The 12,826-nt window shown below is 47.9% G+C and overlaps 1 long non-coding RNA gene across 1 annotated transcript; it reads left to right on the forward strand.

The window, feature by feature from the left end:
• Positions 1-1,091: 1,091 nt before the first annotated feature.
• LOC140700994 (uncharacterized) lies at positions 1,092-2,777 on the forward strand. Its single transcript, XR_012079766.1, has 3 exons — positions 1,092-1,542; positions 2,473-2,551; positions 2,691-2,777. It is a non-coding gene; the product is annotated as an uncharacterized lncRNA (long non-coding RNA).
• Positions 2,778-12,826: the final 10,049 nt, after the last annotated feature.

Consider the following 12,826-nt stretch of genomic DNA (forward strand, 5'->3'; position numbering starts at 1 on the left):
GCTTCAGAATTAGTTTCCTAAATAATATTGATTTAATTCCTTTTAAAAAATGTATTTAAACTTTTGCTTAAAATCTGATGTAAGGAAATCCTATTAGAACCCATTTCTTTTGTTTTGGGTATCCTGGTATACGGCAGGTCATTTCACAGCTCAAGATCTGATCCTAGCATTGACTGAGCCAGCGTGGGTCTGCATCCTATGAATTAACACTGAAAATAATTTCTGTTACATTTATTTAAATTTAATACTAGCCTGAAACTATCTTGAGCATCCCCGTCTGAGTTGGAAAGGAATGGAAAAATACTTCGCTCAAATTTGGTAAATATTAGTCTTTTGCGTCACTTGGGGTAAATCATCATCTGTTCCCCTGGCCAGAGATGGGTCTGGAGCGAGTGATAGTAGTGGGAGGAAAGGGACGGTCCAGGAGACTCGAGATGAACAAGAAGCACTTCCTGTCAGACCTGCGCGGGGTGGAGCGGGGTCGGTGGGGGGAGAACTTGCTCCTGTGTACCTGGGATAGCTTATACCCGGAAACACATGCGGTGCAGGTGACTCCTCATGGGCTAAAGAGACTAGATCCCTTGATCTCAAGGATGGAGCAAGAAACAGGGGCCAGCCCAGCCCCAATCGTCAGGGGCTTCAACCCCCCCCCCCCCCATCGCCCCGGGGCTCTGGCCAGACTAGCCCGTCCTTGCCTGGCCACGACGCCTGACTTCCCCATCCCACAGGTCAGGCTCCGCCGGCACAGTCCGGGGAGGCTTTGTCCTGCCTGGTCTGGGCGTGCCTAGCTCCACCCCGCCCACCAAGGCCACGCCCCTAACCAGCCCATTGTCCCTGCTTTGGCCCCGCCTCTTCCACACAGGCCACGCCCTCTCGCCACGCCACACCACCACTAATCGACCCAGCCTAGCCTTGGCCCCACCCCGTTTCTGCTGTCTGCTTCCCACCACTCCCAATGTCACCTAGACTGGGCTGCGCCTCGCCAGGCTCCGCCACGCCCACCCGCCTCGACAGGCCCCCCTGGACACGCCCACCACAGGCCCCGCCCCTACTGTCACCTAGGAAAACCCGCGGTGGCGGGTGGCCAGGAGGTGGCGCCCATGCAGGCTCCAAGTCGCTCCTACCCACTCTGTCCCCAAGGTCATCCTATGCCAGGCCTTCTCCTGCGCCTCCAGGGTGGCAGGACCTTGCACTCAGCGAGGCCGGAGTGAAACCCAGTGTCGGGCCGTCCGTGTCTGCTTCCCAGACCCACCTCCCAACCCAGATGTCAGGCTGACAGAGCGGCTCTATGGACACACGGACCGCCGAGGACGCGGACACACGGACAAAGAAGAAACAAGAAAGAAAAACTTAGCTTTGGGAAACTTTCCAAAGATGTTCACTTTCTGAATAAGAGTGATGTGCAAATCCAGAAAAGTTGCCGGTGAATGGATGGATGGGTGGATGTGTCAACCTTAAGTAAAATAATTGACGAATTATAGAAGCAGAGTTGAGTTAATTCGGGAATAGCGGGGGAATTACAACCTGAACAAACAAGCTATGGTGAGCCATAGGCCAGTCCAGAGAGACAAAGGGAAGATTAGCTTTTATTAGGTTCTAAGGGGAAATAGTGGAGGGTTGCTTTGAACAAAAGTTCATTGGTGATAAACAAGAGTTCGAGCTTGTGGCAGTTTCTCACTTGCTACAATTGGGCTGGAGCAGGGAGAGATCTCCCTTCCTTTGCTTAAAAGCAGATGAAATTCTTATGTGAAAAAATGTCCTTCTTTGTCACAATAATTCTCATCTTCCTTTTCCTGCTAGTTATGTAGTTTGCCACGTGTGTAACTCTGTGAGAGCTCCCTATTCAGGACTTCCTGACTCCAACTTACATGAGATTTCTCTTATTTTCACAGATGGATGGGGGAACAGATGGATGAATGGATGGTGGATGGATGGATGGGTAGGTGGATGGATGGGTGAGTGGATTGGTGCATGGGTGGGTGGAAAGTGAGTGGGTAAATGAATGAATGGATGGTGGGTGGGTGGATAGATGGATTGTTGACTGGTGAGTGGATAGATGGATGGTGGATGGATGGTGGATGAATGAAGGATAGTATATAGTTGGAGTGTTGGATGAGTAAGTGAGTGGACAGATGGATAGACATGTGGATGGATGGGTGATGGGTGGGTGGATGGATGGATGGATGGATGGGTGGATGGGTGGGTGGATGGTTAGATGGATGGATGATGGATGGATGGATAGATGAAGAGTGGGTATGTGTTTAGATGTGTGGCTGGCTGGATGGGTGGTGGGTGAGTGGATGGAAATACTAATAGTCTTGAAGACTGGCTCCAGGGATTAGGACTTTGGAACATTCTACTAGAAAAAGCCAGGTGTGATTTGGCCAGGCATGTATTTATCATACAGGCATGTTATTTAATTAATGGTCAACATTGTCAACAAATGTTTACCGAGCACCTACTGTGTTCCAGGCAATGAGGATACAGCAATGGACAAAATAGAGAGCCCTGACAGCCCTTATGGAGCTTACAGACACCAAATAAACTATAGGTAAATGAACCTACAGCGTGTCAGAGGGCGGTGGAGAAGAGCTATAGCCGGGTGAGGGGCATGGGGGGTGAGGGAGGGTCCTAAGGCAGCATTTGATAAAGTGAGTTCCTGCTTGTTAATCACTGTGTCTCTGTCACAGAGACAGCAGATCGTATCATATGTTTGAGAAATGAGTCCACGGATGAATGGCAAGGGGAAAGCAGATGGTGACAGTGGGGCTGGCCTGACGCTCACAGCTGGGCCTTGGGGTTCTGTTGAACATGGATGATTTCACGGAACACAATCAGGTGAGGGCATCCTGTGTCTATGCTGGACCAACACAAAAACCAGAGCACCTGGAAGTCACGTCTGCTCAGACAAAAGCAAGAACATTGTTCAAACTGCAAAAATGATCCAGCATCTCCTATCCTGGTTAATATGATAGACAGCTGGTTTTTCTTTTTTTCCTAGTTATGGGTTTAACCTCCCTCGGCTCTTCTGACCTTCTGGATAAGAATGAGTGAGATGGCCAAGCACTGAGTGATCCCTGCTTCCTGACAGCATCCAATCCAGAGCAAAGCCCTGCTTCCTCGGACACCCCTCCACCTCCGTCACCCAGCTCAAATCCTTAAAGTCCTTTCCAGTCCCCCACGGTTCTCATGGTGTAGGGTTCTGTGAAATGAATCAAAACCCCAGCGTCTTCTGGCTGCAGGTGTGTTCTTGGTTGTTGGCAAGAAGACACTGACAATAAAGAAGTAATAAAAATTAGATGAGTAGAACAGAAACAATCGTTCGATATACTGTGTTTCATAAAACTTGAGGAGAGATCCTGTCCTGCTGTCTTTACACAGGAGGACTCAGGTAAACTGAATTCTGATCTTAGGACAGGCCTACGGGAAACTTCAGGAGAACTTTGGAAATAAAACCTAATGAATGTTCCAGGGGACAGGAGCGTTTTCTCTCCTGAAAAGGCCAGTACCTCTGCAAATCAGGGACTCTGATGCACGTGCAGAATCCGGTTTTGACGATTAGATTTGAAATACAGTGAAAGTATCAAGGGTGTAGCCTGCCTTCCATTACGTATAGAGTTAAAGATGGAAAGCAGAAATAGTAGCCATTAAATAAAATCGCCCAGTTGGCTGTCCCTCTCAGCACCGATTCTCCGCGTAGACCCATCCATCACCTGTGGCACCACTGTTTCTAAACTTTACATTTCCATTTAACTTCACCCCCAGCTCTCAGTCACAATTAACGTTCTCTGGCTGAAAGTCTCCTCTCATATCAGAAATATGACCAAAATGCTGGCCGAAGCCCTTTGGGCATCATTCAGGTGACATTTGAGTCATTCCCTTGAACTTCTTCTAAATGAGCTTCCTGTGTAATTGGATGAATCAAATCAATAAATAGAGGGCATATTTGCCCGTCACCCTTCCTCTCCCGCCATCACCCACGGGCGTGACGCATCCCCTGGTGGATGGAATCCAGACCCTGAGCGTCATTACTTTGGCAGCTCATCCTTCTTTGAGAAATAGTTTTCTAGGTCACAAGGAGGGAGACGGACATCTCTGCTAGAACAACGATACCTGAAAGGGAAGCCTCAGCCCGCCAGTCGCGCTGCCCACGAGGCCCCACAGAAACGCAGCACCTTCAAGGCAAACGTGCGGACTTGTTTCTCAAAGTGCTTTCTAAACAATCTGGGCCCGGTGAATAGTGCTCTTATCACTCGGAATGTAGCCATTTTCTCACGCAGCCATCCCCGTTTGAGGGAAAGGGTGGGCGAGCCACACTGGTCCAGTCCCACAAGCCAGTCTTCTCGGGCCGCCTGCGGTGGAGGGGAGCCCTGAACATCCAGCGTTCTCCTTGGAAGGGATTGGCCACATACCACCCCCTCTCCAACAATGTCAAGGATGAGGCATTCAAGGGATGTCAAACAAAGTGGAACAGCCCAGCCAGGCCCAGGGCTGCCAGCCGTGGGGACTTGGGCAGCCTCACTTCCAACATCCGAAAAGCAGGGCTGTCACCGTCGCGCTGTACCTCCCGCCTGGAGGCTTGGGCACGTGCTGCCCGCAGTCCACAGAGCCCGGGACCCCTGCGTAAGCCTTGGCGTCATTATCATTATTCCACTTACAGAGAAAGTGCTGAGCCGCCCTCGGCTGTCCGCAGACGCGCGGGCTTGCCGGCTCTCTCTGGGGGACACGAGCTTGTGGACGCTGCTGGGCTGGCTGGTCCCCCACCGCCCCACTCACCCAGCCCCCTCACTCAGGGCAATGTCCAAACTACCCAAACGATGGGGCCAGGCACTCACATGCTGCCTTAACAGATGCCGGTGGAAGGGTGGAAGGACCTGAGAATCGCCTCCTCTGAGTCTGAAGGGAAAGTAGAACTAAAAAGCTCAAGATAACCTCCTGTAACTGGTTGGGGCTTCATCCACCAGCCTGATAGAATGTGTGTCCACGAGGGAGAGCCAGCGCCCCATTTGCAGTAAATCAATGGAGGGTATTAACATACTGCTGTCAAAGCAGAGATGGTACAGTTTAGAAGATGCTCGATCCGGAAGATGCCTTCGTTAAAAGACTTGCTGGAGCACGGAAGAACACAGGGAAGACCTCTCCTGGGAGATCTACTGGCAGAACCATGCACTTGTTTTCAGGTTGTAGAAGCCATTGTGCTGGGATGAAGTGAAATTTTGAACAGTTGGGTTATATTGTGCTAATTTCTCTTCTAAATATATTTTTTTATTTTTTTCTTGGTTGGGTGTAATACATCTTTCCTCTAATCAACCAACATCTAATTGTGTAATGTTATTCATCTTTTGAGGGTCTCCCTTTTTTCCCCAACAGGAATTGATAATGTGTTTTGAACTTGATCTAATAATCGTTGACAGAGCCCCAGTTCCGTGCCTGGTGCTGTGTTCAGCCCTCGGAATGAAAAGTAATTTGTGGGATTGGATGGGATGACATGTGAAAACTCTGGCAGGGTGCCTGGTGTGGTTGGCCACTGCCTTCCATGAATGTCTAGAATACCCTGGACAGGGCTGTGTAAACAACAGGTGCTCACTTCTCACAGTTCTGGAGGCTGGAAGCCTACGATCAGGGTGCCAGCATGGTCAGGTTCGGGTGTGGGACCCTCTTCCTAGTTTGCAGGTGGCCACCTTCTCACTGTGTCCTACACGGTAAAGAGAGACATGATCTCTTTCACGTTTCTTCCTATGAGGGCGCTGATTGCATTCAGGAGGGCTCCACCCTCATGACTTAACTACCTCCCACAAAGGAGGTAACCCACCTCCCAGCACCATGACCTTGGGGGTTAGGGATTCAACATATGAATCTGGGGGAACACAAGCACTCAGTCCACAGCAGTGGGGGAGACAGGCAGGTGCACCACTCAGTAAGTCTCCTTCCCATGGGCTCCCTGAGGAGGGAGCAAGCACAAGGGTGCCTTCAGGCTGGGTCTTAGGGATGCGGTTGATCTCTACAACGCAAAGAGCATCTTGAGCAAAGAAGAAACTACAGAGGCCCAGGACAGGTGTCCAGCCAGGGGCCGGTCCTGAATGGCTGGCGCTGTGGGAGGTGATCCTGAAAGCTGGGGTGAAAGCAGCTTAGGAGAGGGGCTGGAGCCTCCTTTACAAGGGGTTGTGGAAAGGACTTTCTCCTGAGGGCCATGAGCATCTGGCTTCCTGATTTTGTTTGGTTGCTCCATGCTGATGTGAAGTCCCCACAGAGGAGTGGAATAGAAATACTTCCAAACCAGCCCCGGGGCTGACTTCCTGTCTACTCTGGGCTGAGAAGAGGCCCAGGAGGCAGACTTCTTGCTACCTTGGGCAAGTGGATGGAGGCCAATTGGATAAGAGGGTGAATCGCAACAGTTCCTCCACCAAGAAGTGGGGTTTCTCTCCCCACTTGTTATGGGCTGAATTGTGTCCCCCACATTTATGTGTTGAGGTCCTAAACCCCATACCTTAGGATGTGACGGTGTTTGGACTCTACTTTTACTTCCTTGGTGATTCATGTAGCCACCTGCCCTTAGATACCATCTGATGACTCCCAAGCTGTAGCTGCAGCCCAGGTCTTCCTCCTGGGTCCCTGCATGTCTCCAGCTGCCCTCTTGACCTGTCCCCTGGGTGTCTCTCAGGCACCCCAAAACGAACATGCCCAAACCACTCCTGACACCTCCTGCAGACCTGCTCTATGCATAATCACTTGCATTTCAGTTGCAGGTGACGCCACCCTTCCAGGTTCTCCAGGGTCATCCTCGATGCATATCTTTCTCTCACTCCCAATTCACTGGCAACTCCTGCTGGCTCTTCCTTCAAAATAGTTGCAGAATCTGTCCCTTCTCACCACCCCTAGTTCCTGCCTCCTGTCCCCAGAGGGTGGTCTCTTCACTTTCACCCTGTCCCCCTTGCAGTCTCCTCCCCACACAGTGGCCAGAGTGAGCCTTTTAAAACCTAATTCACATTGTGCCATCGCTTCGCTCCAAGTGGGCTTCCTATCCTACTCGCTTTAAACTGCAGAACCTAGGTCTGTCCCTGTACCATCATTCTGTCTTCGACTCCCACTTTCTCCCCCTTGGTCACTCTGCTCGAGCCACGCTGCCCTCCTGGGTGTTGCTCAAAGAGGCATAGTCCCGTCCTACCCCAGGGCCTTTGCACTCGCTTTCCTCACTGCCAGGATCGCTCTTTTCCTCAGTGGGCCACATGGCATGCTCCCCATTTCCTTTTATGCTGACCCCCTACATAGAATAGTGCCTCCAACCCATCACCCTTCTAGGCCACTCAGTTCTTCACGGGACTCAGCACCATCTGATGCATTAAACGTAAAGTCTGAAGCTCTGTTTGTTTACAGTTGTATCATCAGTCTCTTGACCAGTACCAGGGGCTCAATAAATACTGCTGAATGACGAAGTGGATGACGTGACTTCCTTGTTTAATTAAACCCTTCATTGTCTCCTCATGGCTATTAAAGGACAATCCAAGTTCCTTGGCTTAGTGATGTGGTCCAGTCCCTCTAATCTCTCTAGTGTCCGCCAGCTGTGTCCAGCCTTTTGCAAATTTGCTGGGCATGTCCTCTCGGCCTTGGTTCAGGCTGTTCCCTCATCTGTTCCTTGTTCGCCTCTCCTGCAAAGCTCTCCCAGGAAGCCTTTGATTCCCTCAGCTTATTGCTGTAGCGCAACGGGCAAGGGAGGCGTTCAGTAACCATTTGTATGGAATGGTTACCTGAGCTATAAATTAATACAAATTAAACCTATAACTAATATAGATAAGGCTCAATTTAAATTACTATAAATTAAATCTATACCTGAGAGCCTATAACCTATGATTTTTACATGAATAGAAATAAGAGAGGACCCCTTTGACATCTGAAACAGCCTCAACTCCAGCTGAATGTGAGCTGCGCTGCTTTCAGAGATTCTAAATGTCCACAGAGCAGGCAACTGCCTAAAAAATGGCCTGATGTTATAGTGTTTGAAGGGCACGAACACATTCGTGATGGCTCATCCTGAATTATGAGAGTCATCCATCACCAAGAAGGTACTGAACAGGCTTTAAACACTTGGCAAAGTCACTTCCCATCAACTTCTCCTCACGGAGCCCTGACAACTAGGGACAACCAATATCAACACTATATTCAGAAGTTATGACCGCACTATAAAAGGGTAAAGATGGCGGCAGAGAAGGTGAATTTTGATCAGTTTCAAAATGAAGCCCAAACAACAACAACGACAAAACAAAGCCTGAAACGAGCTTTGTGGCTTTTGTGCTTGCCCAGCAGACGCTGCTGCTCCGAGCGCACGCCACCCAAAACTTGGCTTGTTAACTATTTGCTTCTATGTGACTCACACAGAAACACCCCCTTGGTTAAAAAAGGCACTTTGCAACTAACTAAAGGAATTCCTCCGCTTATGAAAGGCAGTCATCATTCACATGTGCTCATAAACCTGAAGTCGCAGTACCGAACACAAGGACCATTAGGACTGAGTGACGTGCTCAGGACATTTCTGGGACAGGGTGACATTGGCATTGACAGCCTGTTGAAGGAAAGAAGCTAATTTTCTTTTAAGCTTAAAGCTTTCATAGTAACTTAATTAGGCCATGCTGTAAAATCATTACTAATAACGGTCAGAAGTACCCCTGAGTCACCAGAGAATGACAAAGCTTGGCGGACGGCCTCTTCCCCAGGGGACAGGAGCAGTCTGGACTTCACCCCGCCTCCCTGGAAGTCTTCAAGGGGCACCCACAACCCCCGAATCTCAGCCTGCCTGCTTCCCCACCTCTCAGCAGAACTTTACTTCCTGGGTGCTTCCACGTACATACACAAGCATGCACGCACGTGCACACATGATACATATATATTAGCTATAATATGTATACCTTTACACATGTATTTTTACATACACGTGCAAATTTTTAAGGAAAAAGTCCTTAAAAGCATTCTAAGAAAAGAAGACAAACCTCTACATTCACACAACTACTTTCAATTTTGTATTACGTAACAGTTCTTGTCCAGGCTCATCCTTTTTACGTAGTCTCAATCACATTATATTTTAATTCTTTAACATTATTCTATTGCCCAAGTTTCTATAATCATTTAGTTACTATTTTTATGATGACTAAAATGACACATTGATAACCTCTATAATCTAACTCAGTCGCTTACGTTGGGCATTGGGGCCAGAATTGGGCACATGTAGGTTGAATTATGCTGTAGAGGTGTTTAACTGGAAACCCGCAGTGTAAGCACGGGACTTGGTTGTTGTTGTTGCTGTTTTTAGTTTGAATTAGTTGCCAAGGGAACTCATGGTTAACCCTTAAAATTCAGATTTATAACGTTAAGCTTGGCAGCTTAGTAGCTGTAGACCTCCTTCAGAGACAGCATGTGTTTTCCACTTTGCTACAGGCCCCACCACTCCCTATTGTGATTCACCAAGCCTGCCTCACTGACATCCTCACCTCTTTGTTCCTATACGCACTTGACTTTGCATCCTTTGATTTAATGTCTTTCCCACTCTCCATAAGGCTTCAGATGATGCCTTCTGGTAATTTTTTGCTTCTGTTGTATTATTTCTAGGGTATATTTCTGAAAGCAAGTTTAATGGGCAGAAATATATTCTGGCACTTGCCATAATGTACATCCATTTGGGATGTCTGTTAAGGCTGCAATCCTCTCTTTTGTAAATAGCTTCCCTGCATACTCTCCTGCAAGGGAGTTCAGCAAAGGCCCAGCTTGCTTTCTTTTTTTTCCAGCAGAACCCCTGTGGGGTTCTGGTTCCCGTGACTGCATAGCTCTCAGATCTTGGAAGCTATCCCCTGTCTTTCCAAAACACTTTGTTTTCTTAAGTTGGGTCTAGGTAGTTTCTGTTGGCCCCATTCCAGCTGTCAAGATCTTGAGGGCCACTCTCTTTCCTTTTGGCCCAGGCCTGTGTCCGCACCTGGCAGCACTGGCACGTGGCAGGGGCTAAGTGTCTGCGGAATGCATGGACGGGTTTGGAGTAAGATCGCCTTCCAGCCCACCAGACACGTGTGTGAACCTGCCCTGTCGTTTCCCGGTAGAGGCGCCAGTGACCCCTGTGCTGCCCTTCCCAGGGGCCCACGCTGGACAGTGTCCTAGCCTATCAGCAGCACAGCCACCCCTCCCCTCTGCCAGTGCTGGGACTCCTCTTTCAGTGCTCTTCCTGCTTGCCTGATCACCCCTCCTCCACAGCATCCTCCAAACTTACCGCTCCCACATTCTTTAGGGTCTCTGCTCAAATGTCTGCTTCCTAGGTACCTTCTGCATGTCCTGCATGCCCTGACTGAAGCAACTGTCCCCAACCACCCATCGCCCTGTGTTCTATTCCACTTCATGGCAATAAAACGTTATCGCATTATATGTTTATTGCGCTGTCTGTCTCCTTCAGTTAGGGAAGGTCACAAGCATAGAAACTTCTCTTTTTGTTCCTCACTCTTTACCCTAATCAAATCCTGACACGTGGTTGGTGCCTCATTCACTGATTGCACAAATATTTACTGAGTGCTTACTAGGTATAATAACCATATAAAATATGTAATGTGCCAGCGGGCGCTCAGTGCTGTGGAAAAACAGAGCAAGGCAGGAGTGATGAGTAATGCTGGGGGTGGGGTAGGTTGTAACTTTTAAATAGCAGAGTTGGGGGATGCCTCATGTAGGAGGTGATACATTAGGAAACACTTGAAGGAGGTGAGGAAGAGAGCCAGGCACACATCTGGGGAAAGGGCATCCCGGGCATTGCAAATGCCCCAAGGCAGGGATGTGTTCAGGGGGTGGTACAGAAGCAGAACAGAGTGGAGTTGTCAGGGTAGACCAGCACTGGTAGAAGTGAGAATTGAAATCAGGAGCCAGTGGAGATTTGAAAACCATCAACTTTACGTAGGCATCATTTACGTAAGATAAAACGCACCCACTTTAAGTGTAATTTGATGAGTTTTGATCAACGTATATATCCGTGTAACCACTGCCTTGATCAAGATATAGAACATTTTCATTTTCTCCAAAAGTTCCCTTGCCTTCCTGCCATCAGCCATCCATCTCCCACCAAACTGCTTTTTGACATGTGCTTTTCTGTGTCTGGCTTATTTGACTCAGTGCGAAGGTTTTGAGATCTGTCCGCATTGTGTATCAGTTTTCCTTTGCTTTGCTGAGTAGAATTCCATTGCACGATGTGGCACAGCTTATTTATCCAGTCACCTGTTGATGGACATAGGGGTTATTTATAGTTATTTACAGCAATAGACATTCACGTACAAGTGTTTGTTGGATGTATATTTTCATTTCACCTGGGTATGTACCAGGGCGAGGGCTTTCGGGGTTGCATAATCTACTGTATGTTTAATTTTACAAGAAAGTTTCAAGCTGTTTTCCAGAAAGGTTGTACCATTTTACATTCCCGCCCCTCTTCTGCGTGGCCCAGGTGCTATGCACCTTTGCCAGCACTTGGAATTGTCGGTCTTTCCAACTGCAGCCGATGTGGTAGGTAGTTTCACCTCATTGTGATTTTAATTTGCATTTCCCTGATGAACAATGATGTGGAGTATTTCTTCACGTCCTTATTAGCTGCTCGTATACCTTCTCCTGTGAAGAATTTGCTTGAGCCTTTTGCTCATTCTTTTAATTGAGCTGTTGGCTTACTGAGTTGGGGTTCTTCACACGTGTCTTGGGGAAGCCTTTTGTCTGACGCAGGTTTTGTATGTATTTTCTCACAGTCGTGGCTGGCGTTTTCATTTTCTTAACAGCATCTTTCAAAGAGCAGGTGTTTCTAATTTCAGTGAAGTCTGGTTTATCCTTTTTTTTTCTTTTATGATTTGTGTTGTGTCTACGAAATATTTGCCCACCTGCAAGTTATGAAGGTGTTCATTTTCTTCACTAATTCTTTAGTTTTAACTTTTATGTTCAGATCAACACAGGGTTTTCAGCAAAGAGCTGATATGACCTACTGCATGTGCTTGTAACATCTCCGTGCTCATTTTTGAGATTAGACTGATTGGTAGAACCCAGCCTTGAGGACAAGGAGTCTACTGCAGAGATCCAGGCTGGGACCAGCTGGGCAGAGTCGGGGTGGGGCAGAGCAGTGAAATTCTGGAAATGCTTACTGGAGAGGTTTTCGGGCTTGTTCTTTGTTCTTCCTTGAAGAATAACATCTGACTTTAGGGAAAGCTGTCTCCTGTCTCTGAAGACCCCGTGCTCATAGTTTTATACGAGGCCAAGTGTATGCACAGAACTTGCCTTGAGCCTGAATATTTGCTGTGCATTTAACTTTTCTTCACTTTTAAAAAAGTAAATAACTGGTTTTAAGTTTTGATCCACACACTGTCATTCTTTGAGCACAGCAGCCCCACAGACAGCGTGATGATTCACCTACTCACTCACAAAAAATTGAAAAACGGAAGCCACAACACCTCTGTTAGGTAGGGCTCATAAATTCACGTCTGCCTAGGCCACTTCAACTCGTGTCTGATCCTTTAACTCAGGATTTACTGCTCTCAGTTACTCCTCGCCAGATTTATCAACGTAACTGTTCTTTCCTTATGTAACACCTATTTTGTACACTAGGCAATTAAGACAGTAAATTTATTACCTATGAGTTGCTACTTTGAAAAATTACATCAATGCAAAGTGATCTGCAATGCAAAGTGATAGCCAATGAATGTATTTTTTTATTTTTGGTAGGGGATGAGATGAGGTCATAGGATAATATATATAATCGTTGATCACAGAACGAGAGGGAGCAAGTTGCAAGTTCTGACAGACAGAAGCCGAGGAAGACTTCCGTCTCTTGCCAGCC

The sequence above is a fragment of the Vicugna pacos genome, chromosome 13 (assembly GCF_048564905.1).
Source record: "Vicugna pacos chromosome 13, VicPac4, whole genome shotgun sequence".
Lineage (NCBI taxonomy): Eukaryota > Metazoa > Chordata > Mammalia > Artiodactyla > Camelidae > Vicugna > Vicugna pacos.